Source organism: Chrysemys picta, chromosome 5 (assembly GCF_011386835.1).
Source record: "Chrysemys picta bellii isolate R12L10 chromosome 5, ASM1138683v2, whole genome shotgun sequence".
Classification (NCBI taxonomy): domain Eukaryota; kingdom Metazoa; phylum Chordata; order Testudines; family Emydidae; genus Chrysemys; species Chrysemys picta.
This window is the reverse complement of record NC_088795.1, coordinates 100,751,702-100,765,459: the sequence shown is the minus strand read 5'-3', so window position 1 is coordinate 100,765,459 and position 13,758 is coordinate 100,751,702. Positions and strand designations below refer to the sequence as shown.

The window sequence follows — 13,758 nt, the reverse complement described above, 5'->3', positions numbered from 1 at the left end:
TTAAACGGCCTTTTATTTAACATTTTTTCACAAAAATCTGTAATTTCCCCCCCCCCCCAAATTGTTCTGTGTGATACTACTTCTCATAACACTTTTAATCAATATTCATAGTGCTGCAACTGCTGTAGAAATTTTTTGTTTACCGAAAACCTGGCTGGGGGAAATCAAAAAGTTCTGATAACCATTTAGAACACATTTTCTTTTTTTATTTTAAAAAATATGAACAAAAATTTCGGCGGTGGGAGGGTTCAAAAATTGGTCTGTTTTGAGCCCTGCAAAATGAAAACGTCAAATTTTCAATATCCCCTTCCCCCCTGAAATTGTTTCCTCTTGTTTTCCCCCCCAGCTCTGCTTAAAGTGAATCCAGTGAATGAGCCTCTCCCCTGCTGGGCAACGCTGGGGCTGGTCACCCCTCAGGAGGGCTAGGCGCTGCCTAGGCAGCTCCGGCACAGAAGGTCCCTGGAGGAGAGGACGAGCTGGGGTTTCTGTCGCACACCCCGTCCCCCCAGCACAGACAACCAGGCCGGGAGCCAGGAAGCGGCTCGCACCCAGCAGATCTCCCTGCAGTGCAGCTGTTGCTCGCATGTGACCGGCAGCCCAGGGCTGTCCCTGCTGCACCAGGTTTGCACTTAGTCCCAGTGCCCCGAGGCGAGAGCGGGGGCGCCGGGGCGGGCTCCTGTTGCTTTCGGATCGTTCGGTACGTGACGGCTTCTCGGAGCGGCGCCTCCCAGGCCGGAGCGGGACTACCTCCCGCCCCCGGCACAGAGTCACACACGCGGGGGGGAAGAGGAGGCGCCCCCCGAGCGCCGGCCCCTCATGCACCGCGCCGACCTGCAGCTGCGCCCCGCAGGCAGGAGGGGGCCCCTCTCTCGGGCCCCAGGAGCAGCGCGTGTCGCAACTCCCCCTCCCCAGCCGGGGCAGCCTCCTCTGGGGAAGAGAGCAGCAGGCGGGCGGCCGCAGTGAGCAGCCACGGCGGGGCCCTCCGGCGCCCCCAGAGACCGGCACGGGGCTCAGGCACCAGCAGGTACATCCAGCGCGCTGCTTGCTGCGCCCGAGGCAACATACAGCAGCCGCCACCTCCTCCCCTACCCTGGGGCTGCATGGCCGCTGTCCCCAGCCCGCTCAGCTCTGGGTTCTGCCCTTCCGCGCCCTAAATACCGTGTGGGGTCGGACTCCTTCTCTAGCGCTCGCAGAGCGGCGCTTCCTTGCGCGCCAGCACATCCTGCTAACTTAGATAAGTCGTTTGAGCGTTTGCAACCCTTCCTGTGGATCGACTTGAGACGGGCCGAAATAGACCCCGAACTTCGGGGCAGTGCTACCGAGAGTGGGATGGGGTGGTTGGGTGGCAGGGTTTAATAGGGAGGTGTGGGTATAAATTGTTCAGTGCACTCTGTCCGTTGTAATACACCTGCCCTCTCCCCCAGCATGGTAAGTACGAAAGTTTTGAATATTTTAAAATCTGGGGCAATTTTATAGTTTGTGTGAAGTAAAATAATTGAAACGAGTTTATGGAAATGCCAAAATGAAATGATGTTTAGCCGTTCTGGTGACATCTGCCTGTTCCACTTCCCCCTTGTTTGGGCTGATGGTGGTGTGGATTAAGTCCTCAGATTAGATCCGTGTTCATTGAGGCTCAAAAGCTCTGCCAAAATGACTTTAGTGTCTGGTTTAAATTGAGGCAAGCAGGGAGATAGAGATGCCCTCTCTGCTCTGAATACCCTGAACCTCTATGTTGTTTATGTAAGAGCACCTTCTGTTTTGAGATCGTTTGATAGAGGATCATATTATTTACAGCACTGAAGCACAACAGAATGAGTTCAGAGTAATCTTACATACTGCCTTTGTTCTGGGGTTTTTACACACCAAACCGTTTAGTATCCATTTCCTAGACAGACTGAAACTGTACAAGAGCTAACAGTGTAAGCAGGCATTTGTACCAATTTGTGATTTTTCATTGCAGAGTGGTCAAAACACCTGAGCCCAATATACTGTCACTGGCAGGATAAAGCTGCACCAGTGCTGGAAAATGGATACTTCATTGCCTGCTGTGGATGCAACCAGAATATTCTGGGGTGGTTGTTAGTATAAACTAAACCAACCTTGCCATTTTTAAAAAGTTTGCTTAATTTTTGTGTAGAGTGTATGTTGTGGAGTCTGAGCACCTCAAGAGTCCACAATTTCCTTCTCTTTACTCTTTCCTAAAAGGGTCCATATCATTATCTCTACAATCCTTCCTTCAGCTCAGGAGCACAAGACTTAATTCCCTCCAGAACCTGTCAACATTGCTCCATATGTCAGAAAGAACAAGAGTGATCTTTTGAGAGCAACACAGTGCTCTTCTCATAAGGGTGAAGCCAGCCTCTGGTAGTCCAGGGATCTCAGAATGCAAATGTAGATCCCTTAAACACAGTTAATAGGATGACAATCCCTTTAATTTAACATTCATTTAAAAGAAGGGTGTGCAGGAGAGTTATGACGTATGTGTAACTATTTTTAGTGCAGTTCTAAAAGATTGAGACCTTGTGTCTTGCATTTTATTTAGAAAAGAAGCTAATATTGCAGCTCTACAGTAGAAAACCGCTGCAGTACAGATGGCGGGATTTGTGACCCCAGTTAAATCCAGAGATTGAGTGGAACATTACTGTACACAGTGAATAAAATGTACTCTTGCCATGTATTAAAGCACAAATGGCTCTGAGCTGTGGACAATGGTAATAAAGGTATAAGAATGCTCATGAGCTATTTTATAAGTAATGAAATATAAAATGGTCAAACTATGAAACTTTCTGTAAGCACTGTACAAAAATACTATTGGCTGAAGTACTATGAGAGGAGGAAAAATGACAAGTCAAAAGGGAAATGGATGCATTCCATGATGTGGCTTCTTCACATGAATTCATAGAATTTAGTCAAATGAAAAATTGGTGCCTCTAGGTGTACATTTTTGTGACATTCATATCTTTGAATAGATAAAGTGAAATGAAGTTGAGGGTATAACATGATTGGCAGCTGCATACTTTTTTCATGCTTCAACATTATAACTTGTCTAGCAAGCTGGCTTGTGTCTATATCCTTTGCAAACAGCAGGTTTTTTCTGACTTTTGGGTGCTGATTGTTAATGCATCTATTAATTTTTTTAGTTTAGATGATATTAAACTGTTTCAGAAGCTTCAATACCCAAAATGTCAGGCAGCAGAGTGTTAATTTCTATTGTCAGCAATAGCACATAGCAACAGATGTCAAGAGCAGGAACAGTAAACATTTTTCTTAATTTGCTGATGGTTTCCAGATTTGTTTGTTACACCATTCATTTTGTAATTCATAGCATAATCAAGAGTCTGTTGCCACTTTCCTGAAAATAAGCTTAATTTTTTCTTTACACTCTATTTAACTGTATTTAATTCATCTGAGGCCATAGAACAAAGTGCTAGTTAAAATAGCTCTGACAGTAATTATTTTAGATATGTTTATTATCAAGGCAAAGGACTTACCCAGGTTTGAAAACAGAGCGAAATGTGTGGCCTGGTCCAAAGTCCACTGAAGTCAATGGAAAGACTCCTTGAAGAGTCAGGATTTTATGAAAGTACATGGTAGCTGAGAAGTTACTTGGGAATTTTATGAGAAGCATTGATTTCTGGAATCGGCCGTGACATTATGCGTATATACTAATTAGGGTTGTAGCAGAAGTGAAGGAATAGATAATAAATTGCTGTGAGTCTGCAGAGTACTGGTTAGTGCAGAGGCAGGATATGTGTAAAAGCACCCTTAAGATGTCTGTTGTTGTAGTTTTTTTTTTTTTCCTTGTGTAGCTGATCAAATTAAAACTATTTGAAAATTAAAAACACGATATCATATGTCATAGGATGCGTTGTGGGACCGACACAGATACAATAGTAGTGCTTACGTGATATGACCTAAGCAGTTCTGTGTACTTATTTGAATTCTATAACAATAAAACGGATTAAAAACCTAAAATGAAGCTGAAAACAAAAGGATAGCAATTATCAATTTGTAACCACCTGCCCCAGAGAACAATCTATTAGTTTTTATGTGACGCAATAGAGGATAGGGGAGAATTGAGTATGTAATCTTTACCAAAAGGGTGAAAACTTTTACTTAATAAAGTGACACTTCCCGCCACCTGTCATTCACATATCTGAAGCATAGTCTTGTCGTTTATACTTATGTGTTTTAAATGACTCTATCAGGATGGGTGCAGACAACCTGTATCTCGGTGGTCAGATTGAGAGGCAAAGTGGTGCTACTTAACTGTTGTCCACATTCCAGAATTCTGCCCTAGGGTGACCAGATGTCCTGATTTTTATAGGGACAGTCCTGATTTTTGGGTCTTTTTCTCATATAGGCTCTTATTAGCCCCCCACCCCCTGTCCCGATTTTTCACACTTGCTGCCTAGTCACCCTAGTCTGCCCACAGGCAAAAACTCTACCTGGAATCCCAGAGTAGTTTGATGTTTCTGCTAAAATGATCAGCAGTGAAGTATTTTACAATGTTGATATTTGAATTGTCATTAGGCTTCACAGCCAACACTTTGTAGAGACAAATGGGGTAAATTTTTGCCTCTTAAGACCAACTGTGCCTCTCTCAGGGTAGCTAAGAGGATACAAGGTAAAAAGGAATCCTTTCTCCAACTCAGTAGTCTGGTGTGGAGTGGTTGCATAGTTGTTCTGCAACTAATCTCCATGGGCTGAGGTGACAGCTGGGGCCTTTGTTCATCCGCTATCTGGGGAGGTAGGCCTCTGGATTTATGTAGTGGTGGAGTCCTGACCACTTCCTTATACTGCCCCGCTACACTGCCAAGTCATGCTAATTCTTCTGTGAGGTCTGTCTTCCTCTGTAGCCGGGAGCTGTGGTGTGTTTGGCACTTAACTGAGCTATGATCAAGTGTAGTTTCTGTTCTTCTCAGTTTAATTACTTGTCTGCAGGTCCAGCCCTGCATATTCAGAATGTTATTTTTGCAGCCATAAGAGTCAAAGATTTTGGCCCCAATTCTGGGCTGAACTTGTTGTAGATGCAGCCCAGGAGAGGGAGTGGGGCACTGCTGTTGCCCCTCCTGGACTCTTGGGCTGCTAGGATCCCGTTTGACCCTGGGCATAAGCTAGTGTATTGACACTGGCTGCTCTGATTTACGCCTCTGCTGCTGTGATTTCCAAGGGACTGTCTGGCAGCCCAGAATGGCTGAAGCACAGAGATTTCCAGCTACATCTTTCGTCCCTTCACAGTTCCTTCTTTCCCCAGGATGTTCTCCTAGCATGGTCCTGCAGCAGAGACTGTGATGAAGTGTGACATAAGTCCATTATGCTGGCCATCCATTCTCAGGGACTCCCCTTACAATAAGGGTAATCTGTGGTGTGCAGATCCGTCTGGTTAATTGGAGAATGCCGCTACCAGGCTGGTAAGGTTTGCTCTTTCCAGATCTGAGTCTAGACTCAAAGGAGATATTAAAGCCTTAAATGTTGCTGGCCTAGGCAGGAATTGGAGTGAGGCTGAATGAGTTGCTGGGAGCTGCCCAAGGAGTGTGAGTGAGTGCTGACTGGGTGCAAGGAGATCCAGAAAGCATGTGACAGCAGAACAGTCTGCTTGTCTCAACCCAAAGATGGTGGTAACTTGAAGCCTGTAAGGAAAGATTAAGATTTAGGTAAGGGAAAACATGTGTATAGGCCTTTGTTTTATCCCTTTGCTCTGCATAGTGTGTACCTTTGGGTGAATCAATAAATAGTGCTTTATTTTGAAGTTGTTTTTGGGTCACTTTATTCAGCCACTGTCTCAGACTGCAGAGGAAAAGGGCATACAAATACCATTGGGTCTGTCGAGTTAACACAGTTGGTAAATAGGGGGCTGCAGCCTAAAGATCCAGTCTAGATTCCAAGGCTGGATGGGACTATTGTGATCATCTAGTCTGGTCTCCTGTATAACACACACAACTTCCCCAAATAATTCCTAGAGTAGATGTTTTAGAAAAATATTCAATCTTGATTTAAAAATTGTTAATGATGGAGCACTCACCACAACCGTTGGAAGAGGGGTAGATCTGTGTAGTTCCACCTTGAGGGGGTTGAAGAAAGCAAAACCTGTTCCCTGAGAGGGCACTCAAGAGGGACTATTGGGGGATGAAAGCATAGCTCACTTTGTAACTGAGACACATGTGCTTAACTTCATGCTTGTGACTAGTCCCATTCAAGTTAATAGGACTACCCATAGACATAAAGTTAAGCATGTACATACATGTTTGCAGGATCAGTTCCTAAAGCAGAATTTAGCCCTTAGTTTACATTAAATTGATGCCACTGAATTCAGTGGCATTTTAAACTGGTGTAATGTTGTATCCACCAAGCAAAGTATTAACAACTTCAACAGAACTTTATTTACAGTGGAAGTCTCTTTTCCAAGCTGTAGCTGCACACTCTGTAACTCTCCCAGCCTCCTCAACTCCTCCCCGCTCCTTCCTGTTTCCTGTCCTTTCAGACTCCCCACAGCCAGTGCTCCCAGTTCCAATAATCACATGCAGCATCTAAACACCACATGTAATTTAGGGTAGAATCTGTCCTTAAGTTAGGACAAGAACAACAGAAGGAAGTGACACAGAAAGAATTCATATGAGGAAGGGAAGAGAAGGTTGACTACAGGGAGATTCTGAGGCTAGTTAGATTAATGAGATGCATGTTTTAAGGATTGAAATTATGTTCCTTTACTACTTGGGCACTACTAAAATTGAACCCTGAGAATCCGATTTTTCTATTACTGTTCATAATTTTAGTTCCAAAAAGTTAGGTTTTGGTGTGGCTTTTTTGTTTTGTTTTTTAAAGAAGGTCCATTTGAAAATGGTATTGGTGTGGACATGGAAAGTGATTCAAGTATTTATTTTAAAAAAAAGCAAGTTGATGTCAAGAATCTCTGAGTTTATATTAAATACACTCCAGCGGTTCAGTACTTATTGAAGTATGACAAAACAGCTCACTGTTTAATATAGTTAAATTCTTAGACTTAGCATTGAAAATAACATGTTACTCTCTGCTGTAATGTTAGATATCTCTAGTTAGGGATGCAACATTTTCTAGTACTGAAATAAAAGAACTGGAGGTTGTGATTAGAGCGGGGCACAATTGTATGAATACAACTTTTTTTTTTTTTTTAAATCAAAAATGACCTTTTTTTAAATTGGAAAATTTTCATGAAAATGTTTGATTACAATTTTAAAAAATCCCTTTTTCAAGGAAACTGGGAAAAAGAAAACTGGGAAATGTGGTCTAGATGAACTTACTATAAGGTGGGTGCACAACTAATTGAAAGACTATATTCAGAAGAGTTATCAAGGGTTCATTGTCAACTGGGAGGGCATATCTAGTGAGGGCCTACCGGTGTCAGTTGTGGGTCTGGAGCTATTCAATGTTTTCATTAATGACTTGGATAATGGTGTGAAGAGTATGTTTATAAAATTTGCAGATGACACCAAGATGGGAGGGGTTTCAAGCACTTTGAAGGACAGGATTAGAATTCAAAACAACCTTGTCAAATTGGCCTGAATTCAACAAGATGAAATTCAATAAAGACAGATGCATAGTACTTAACATAGGAAGGAAAAATAAAATGCACAACTACAAAATGGTGGTCTAGCCCTGAGCCAGCGCCTTGGCTGGAGCGCTGGAGCAGGGCCGAGCTGCTGTGCAGCTCGCGGGCCGGATGCAGCCCGCGGTCTGTAGTTTGCCCACCCCTGAGCTAATGCCATAAATAAAGAAGGATAGTCCAGTTGTTAGGGTGCTAACCTGGGAGTGTGGAGACCTTGATTCAAGTTCCTGCTCTGCCACAGCTTTCTTATGACCTTGGCCAAGTCACTCTGGGCTTGTCTTCACTACCGCACTACATCAGTGCTGCTGCATCGATGCAATGGCACTGATATAGCACTTTCCCATCAACACATTTACACCCCCTCCCTCAATGAGGCGGAAGCTATGTTGGCGGGAGATTGACTCTAAGCTCTGCCTCCATGTAACTTGTTTACAGTAAGTTATCTCAACTTAAGCGGTAGCGTAGACAAGCCCTTAGTCTCTCTTTGCTGCAGTTTTCCATCAGTTAAATGGGATAACAATACTTCCCTCCCTCACGGGAGCGGTGTGAGGGGAAAAATACACTAAAGATGTGAGGTTCTTAGATACTGTGGCAGTGGGAGCTATACAAGTACCTCAGATAAAGAGATTAGCTGTTGTTTGATATTTGTGATTAGCAGTAGCAGTGCTATTCATTTATATGTGATTATTCTGTATTTTAGCCTCCGCACAGAGAAGGAGAATATGGATGGAGCGTGGTATCACATACAGAGCCCTGAGTTCATAGTTAGAGTCACAGATTAAATGAGTTTGCTGGTTTTAGTGCATGACACAAAGATAGTCCCCAGTTGGTCATAATTTGTGATCAGTTTGTGCTCATGAGACCCACATTTACAGTTGCAGGTCAGGGTAAAAGACTTTTTTGTAAAGATGTTTGCATAGCACCTGCCTATCACTGTGCCTGGTTCTAGGAAGTGGTGTTTGCCTCTCACTTTCCTGAGCAGAAAAGGATCACTACGTTTACCCGTGAAAATGGAAAGCAAAGTTTTGATTTACTGGTATGTGAAGATAATGGCTCAAATTCAGTCCTGCTGCACGTTAACCATATTGATTTCAACTGAGAACAGACTTTACTTAGCCTTGTTATGCTGAGACCATTATACTCGCCCTTAAGTAACAACAAAGTTATAATCAGTGAGCTCGATTTTCATGGTCTTTGCGCTGTGTGCCTGCTGAGCCCTGAACGAATCAAAACCTCCTGGAGAGTTGCTGAATTGTTTTCCATTTTCACTGTTAACAAAAAGTTTCACAATTGCGTCTCAAACAGGGAAGAGACAACTTCATTTCCCTATTGGGCGTTTGCATCCCTGACAGAAGCCTTTGCAAGAGCACAGCAGTAATAATGTTGCAGAGCATTTTGTTGGTTAGACAAATATAGAAGTGCTTTGTTAAACTGAGGTCAACTTCTGTGACAGTGTGTTTATAAATGAAGAGATTTCTGGACTGTTCCCCTTGCTTTCTGTATATGAAACAAGAGCTGTAAATGGAAGATGATTAATATAATTGAAATGAGGCCTACAAATATGTATTTCTTATAGTATTTACATCTGTTAGGGGCCTTCTTAAATGCTTCATGGATTTAGATTGTTAGCAGATTCAGAGTTCTGGCTCATGGACTGTCTTTGCAGGCCTACACTGTAGGATTCTCTTGCTAAGCTCGCCAGCCGTGGAATCATTAATAATAAAGCCAAAAAGGGCATTCATCCACAGTTGGATCCAAAAGTTCCAGAAGAGAAGGCTATGAAAAGGCCCAGCACCTGTATCTATCTTTAAATCTTGTGTTTTTTCTCCTTGCAAAGTAGTTACACAACCATGTTTTCCCTTTTGTTGTTTTTGGTAAAGTGGTCGTTTTTTCATTTTGAAAATGTTGTTTTACATACAATGTAATATTTCTAATAGTATTATATTCCTGCCCCACTCCCCCTAAATCCCTTGAAAAATTCATCTAATTTTTGCAACTACTCACACAGCTGAGAGAAACTTTTCAAATTTTTTGATGGGTAAAATGCAAAAAATTTCATGAAAAATTAGTCTAATTTCCACCCCCCCCCATTGTTTTTCCAACTCTATAAATGAAGAAAGACAAACAAATTTACCATAGCTTTAATAAAGAAAGTACGTGATTTAGTATAATAGATTTGCTAAAATAAACTTACAATAAACATGATTGTTTGCAGTGTTATAGCTGTCTCTTGAAAAAGAAAATTCATAATAAAGAGTTTTAAAAGAGCTGGTCAAGTTCCTATCTGGATCATTAACATTTCTTTTTAACAAGTTCTGGAACACTGGGGAAGATCCAGAAGACTGGAACTAAGCTAATGTTGTGTCAATATTTAAAAATGGGATAACCTGGGTAATTATAGGCCTGTCAGCCTGACATTAACCTTGGCGCAAAAAAAAAAAAAAAAAGTAAGAAATGACTCATACAGGTCTAGATAAGTCTTCACTGTAGAGGATGTGAAGGAGAGTCCCAAACCTGAGCCATTCTTTTTAGCTGACAAATTTGAGTAACTGTCCTAAACTGAGGAGTCATAGAGGAGGTTTTGGAACAAATTGCTAACTTAAATAGTAATAAGTCACCATTTATGGATGGTATTCATCTAACAGTTCTGAAGGAACTCAGATATGCAGAAATACTAATGGTAATCAATTTTAATCACGAATTACTGTGGTATGTAACCTATTGCAGAAATCAGCCTCTGTACCAGATGACTGGAAGATCACTAATGTAAGGCTGATTTAAAAAAAAAAAAAAAAAAAAAAAAAAAAGGATCCAGAGGCAATTCTGGCAATTACAGGCCAGTAAACTTAAGTTCAATACCAGGCAAACTGGTTGAAACTATAGCAAAGGACAGAATTATTAAACATGCAGATAAACACGATGTGTTGGAGAAGAGTCAATATGGCTTTTGTAAAGAGAAATCATGCCTCACCAACCTACTAGAATTATTTGAGGGTATCAACAAGCATGTAGACCAGGGTGATCCAGTCAATATAGTGTACATGGACTTTCAGAAAGCCTTTGACAAGGGCCCACACCAAAAGCTCTGAAGCAAAGTAAGCAGTCCTGGGATAAGAGAGAAGGTCCTTTCATAGATCAGTAACTGACAAAAAGATAGGAAACAAAGGGTAGGAATAAGTGGTCAGTATTCACAGTGGAGAGAGATAATTGGCAGCATCCGCTAAAGATCTGTGCTGGTACCGGTACTGTTCAACATGTTCATAAATGATCTGGAAAATGGGGTAAATAGTGAGGTAGCAAATTTTGCAAATGATACGAAATTACTCAAGATAGTTAAAGTCCAAAGCTGACACTGAAGAGTTACAAAGGGATTTCACAAAATTGAGTAACTGGGCAACAAAATGACAGATGAAATTCAGTGTTAATAAATGTAAAGTAATGCACATTGGAAAAACATAATCCCAACTATACATTCACAATGATGGGTCTAAATTTGCTGTTATCATTCAAGAAAGAGATCTTGGAGTCAGCATGGCTAGTTCTTTGAAAACATCTGTTCAATATGGCAGTCAAAAAAGCTAACAATGTCAGGAAAGATTAGGAAAGGGATAAATATCATAGAGCCACTATATATTCATGGTACACCCACACTTGCTATACTGTGTGCAGTTCTGGTCACCCCATCTCAAAAAAGTGATATTAGAATTGGAAAAGATACACAGAAGGGCTGCAGAATTGAATAGGGGTATGGAACAGCTTTCATATGAGGAGAGATTAAAAAGTCTGGGACTGTTTAGTTTAGAACATAGATGACTAGGGGTGATATGACAGAGGTCTATAAAATGAATGGTATGAAGAAAGTGAATAGGCAGGTGTTATTTACTGTATCACATAACACAAGAACCAGGGGTCACCAATGAAATTCATAGGCAGCAAGTTTAAAATAAACATAAAGTACTTCTTCACACAACCCAGTCCATTTGTGGAGCTTGTTGCTGGGGGACGTTGTGAAGGCCAAAAGTATAACTGTTCAAAAAAGAATTAGATAAGTTCATGGAGGATTGGTCCATCAATGGTTATTAGCCAGATAGTCAGGGACGCAACCTCATGCTCTGGGAGTTCCTAGCCTCTGACTGCCAGAAACTGGGAGTAGATGACAGAGGGTGGACCACTCAAAAATTGCCTCTTTCTGTTCATTCCCTTTAAAGTGTCTGGCACTGGCCCTTGTTAGAAGACAGGATACTGGGCTAGATGGACCATTGGTCTGACCCAGTATGGCTGTTCTTATGTTCTCTAGATTAAATAATAATTAGAGGAGGATTATATAAATAACATGGTTTTATCGAAAATGGATCTTGTCAAACTAACCTGATATAATTTTTTGATGAGGTTGTAAGTTTGATTGAAAAAGGTAATAGTGTTTTCTGTGAAGTATTTGAGTTGATATATAGCACTTGGATTTAGAAATTAGAAGGATACAAATTATCACAGCACGCATTAAATGGATTAAAAACTGGCTAGCCGATAAGTCTAAAAATCAGAGGGGTAGCCGTGTTAGTCTGGATCTGTAAAAAGCAACAGAGGGTCCTGTGGCACCTTTAAGACTAACAGATGTATTGGAGCATAAGCTTTCGTGGGTGAATGCCCACTTCGTCAGACGCATGTAATGGAAGTTTCCAGAGGCAGGAATAAATATGCAAGCAAGAATCAGTATGGAGATAACGAGGTTAGTTCAATCAGGGAGGGTGAGGTCCTCTGCTAGCAGTTGAGGTGTGAACACCAAGGGAGGAGAAACTGCTTCTGTAGTTGGCTAGCCATTCACAGTCTTTGTTTAATCCTGATCTGATGGTGTCAAATTTGCAAATGAACTGAAGCTCAGCAGTTTCTCTTTGGAGTCTGGTCCTGAAGTTTTTTTGCTGTAAGATGGCTACCTTTACATCTGCTATTGTGTGGCCAGGGAGGTTGAAGTCTTCCCCAACAGGTTTGTGTATATTGCCATTCCTGATATCTGACTTGTGTCCATTTATCCTCTTACGTAGTGACTGTCCAGTTTGGCCAATGTATATAGCAGAGGGGCATTGCTGGCACATGATGGCATATATAACATTGGGGAATGTGCAGGTGAATGAACCGGTGATGCTGTAGCTGATCTGGTTAGGTCCTGTGATGGTGTTGCTGGTGTAGATATGTGGGCAGAGTTGGCATTGAGGTTTGTTGCATGGATTGGTTCCTGAGTTAGAGTTGTTATGGTGTGGTGCATGGTTGCTGGTGAGAATATGCTTAAGGTTGGCGGGTTGTCTTTGGGTGAGGACTGGTCTGCCTCCCAAGATCTGTGAAAGCGAGGGATCATTGTCCAGGATGGGTTGTAGATCACTGATGATGCGTTGGAGAGGTTTAAACTGAGGACTGTAGGTGATGGCCAGTGGAGTTCTGTTGGTTTCTTTCTTGGGCTTGTCTTGTAACAGGAGGCTTCTGGGTACACGTCTGGCTCTGTTGATTTGTTTCCTTATTTCCTTGTGTGGGTATCGTAGTTTTGAGAATGCTTGGTGAAGATCTTGTAGGTGTTGGTCTCTGTCTGAGGGGTTGGAAATAAAGTGTAAAAATGTCATTTTAAAGGGGAATCATCACTGAGCTGTTGTTTTTCTTGTGAGGTCCTGCAGGGATTGGTTCTTGGCTCTATGCTATTTAGCATTTTTACCAATGATCTGGAAGAAAAAATAAAATCCTCATTGATAAAGTTTGCAAGTAAAACCAATATTGTGAGAGTGATAAATAATCAAGAGGGCAGGACACTGATAGAGTACTCTGGGTCACTTGGTAAGATGGGCACAAGCAAATAATATGCATTTCAATATAGACAAATGTAAGGTCATACATTTAGGAATAAAGAATGCACACCAGAATTACAGGATTGGAGACTCTATCCTGGGAAGCGATGACTGAAAAAGACTTTGGGATCATGCTGAATGTGAGCTCTCAGTGCAAAGCTGTGGCCAAAAGGGCTAATGCAATGCTTGGATGTATAAACATGGGAATCTTGAGGAAGTTTAGAGAGGGGTGATATTGCCTCTGTATTTGGCAATATCACTGGTGTGACTGCTGCTGGAACACTGGGTCCAGTTCTGGTGCCCACAATTCAAGAAGGATGTTGATAAATTCGAGAGGGCTCAAAG

At 41.9% G+C, this 13,758-nt stretch overlaps 1 protein-coding gene across 19 annotated transcripts in view; it reads left to right on the top strand.

Annotated features, from left to right (window-relative positions):
* Positions 1-483: 483 nt before the first annotated feature.
* Positions 484-13,758, top strand: part of TBC1D1 (TBC1 domain family member 1) — a 177,663-nt gene continuing 164,388 nt past the window's right edge. For 8 of the 19 annotated variants that reach the window (XR_010601514.1, XR_010601515.1, XR_006172851.2 and 5 more), the window contains exon 1: positions 679-1,024. The gene's annotated coding sequence lies outside the window, so the exon portion shown is untranslated. Of the gene's footprint in view, positions 1,429-5,392; positions 5,415-13,758 lie in introns of those variants that run through there. The other 11 variants (XM_065596977.1, XM_065596980.1, XM_008169961.4 and 8 more) reach the window with 8 other exon arrangements.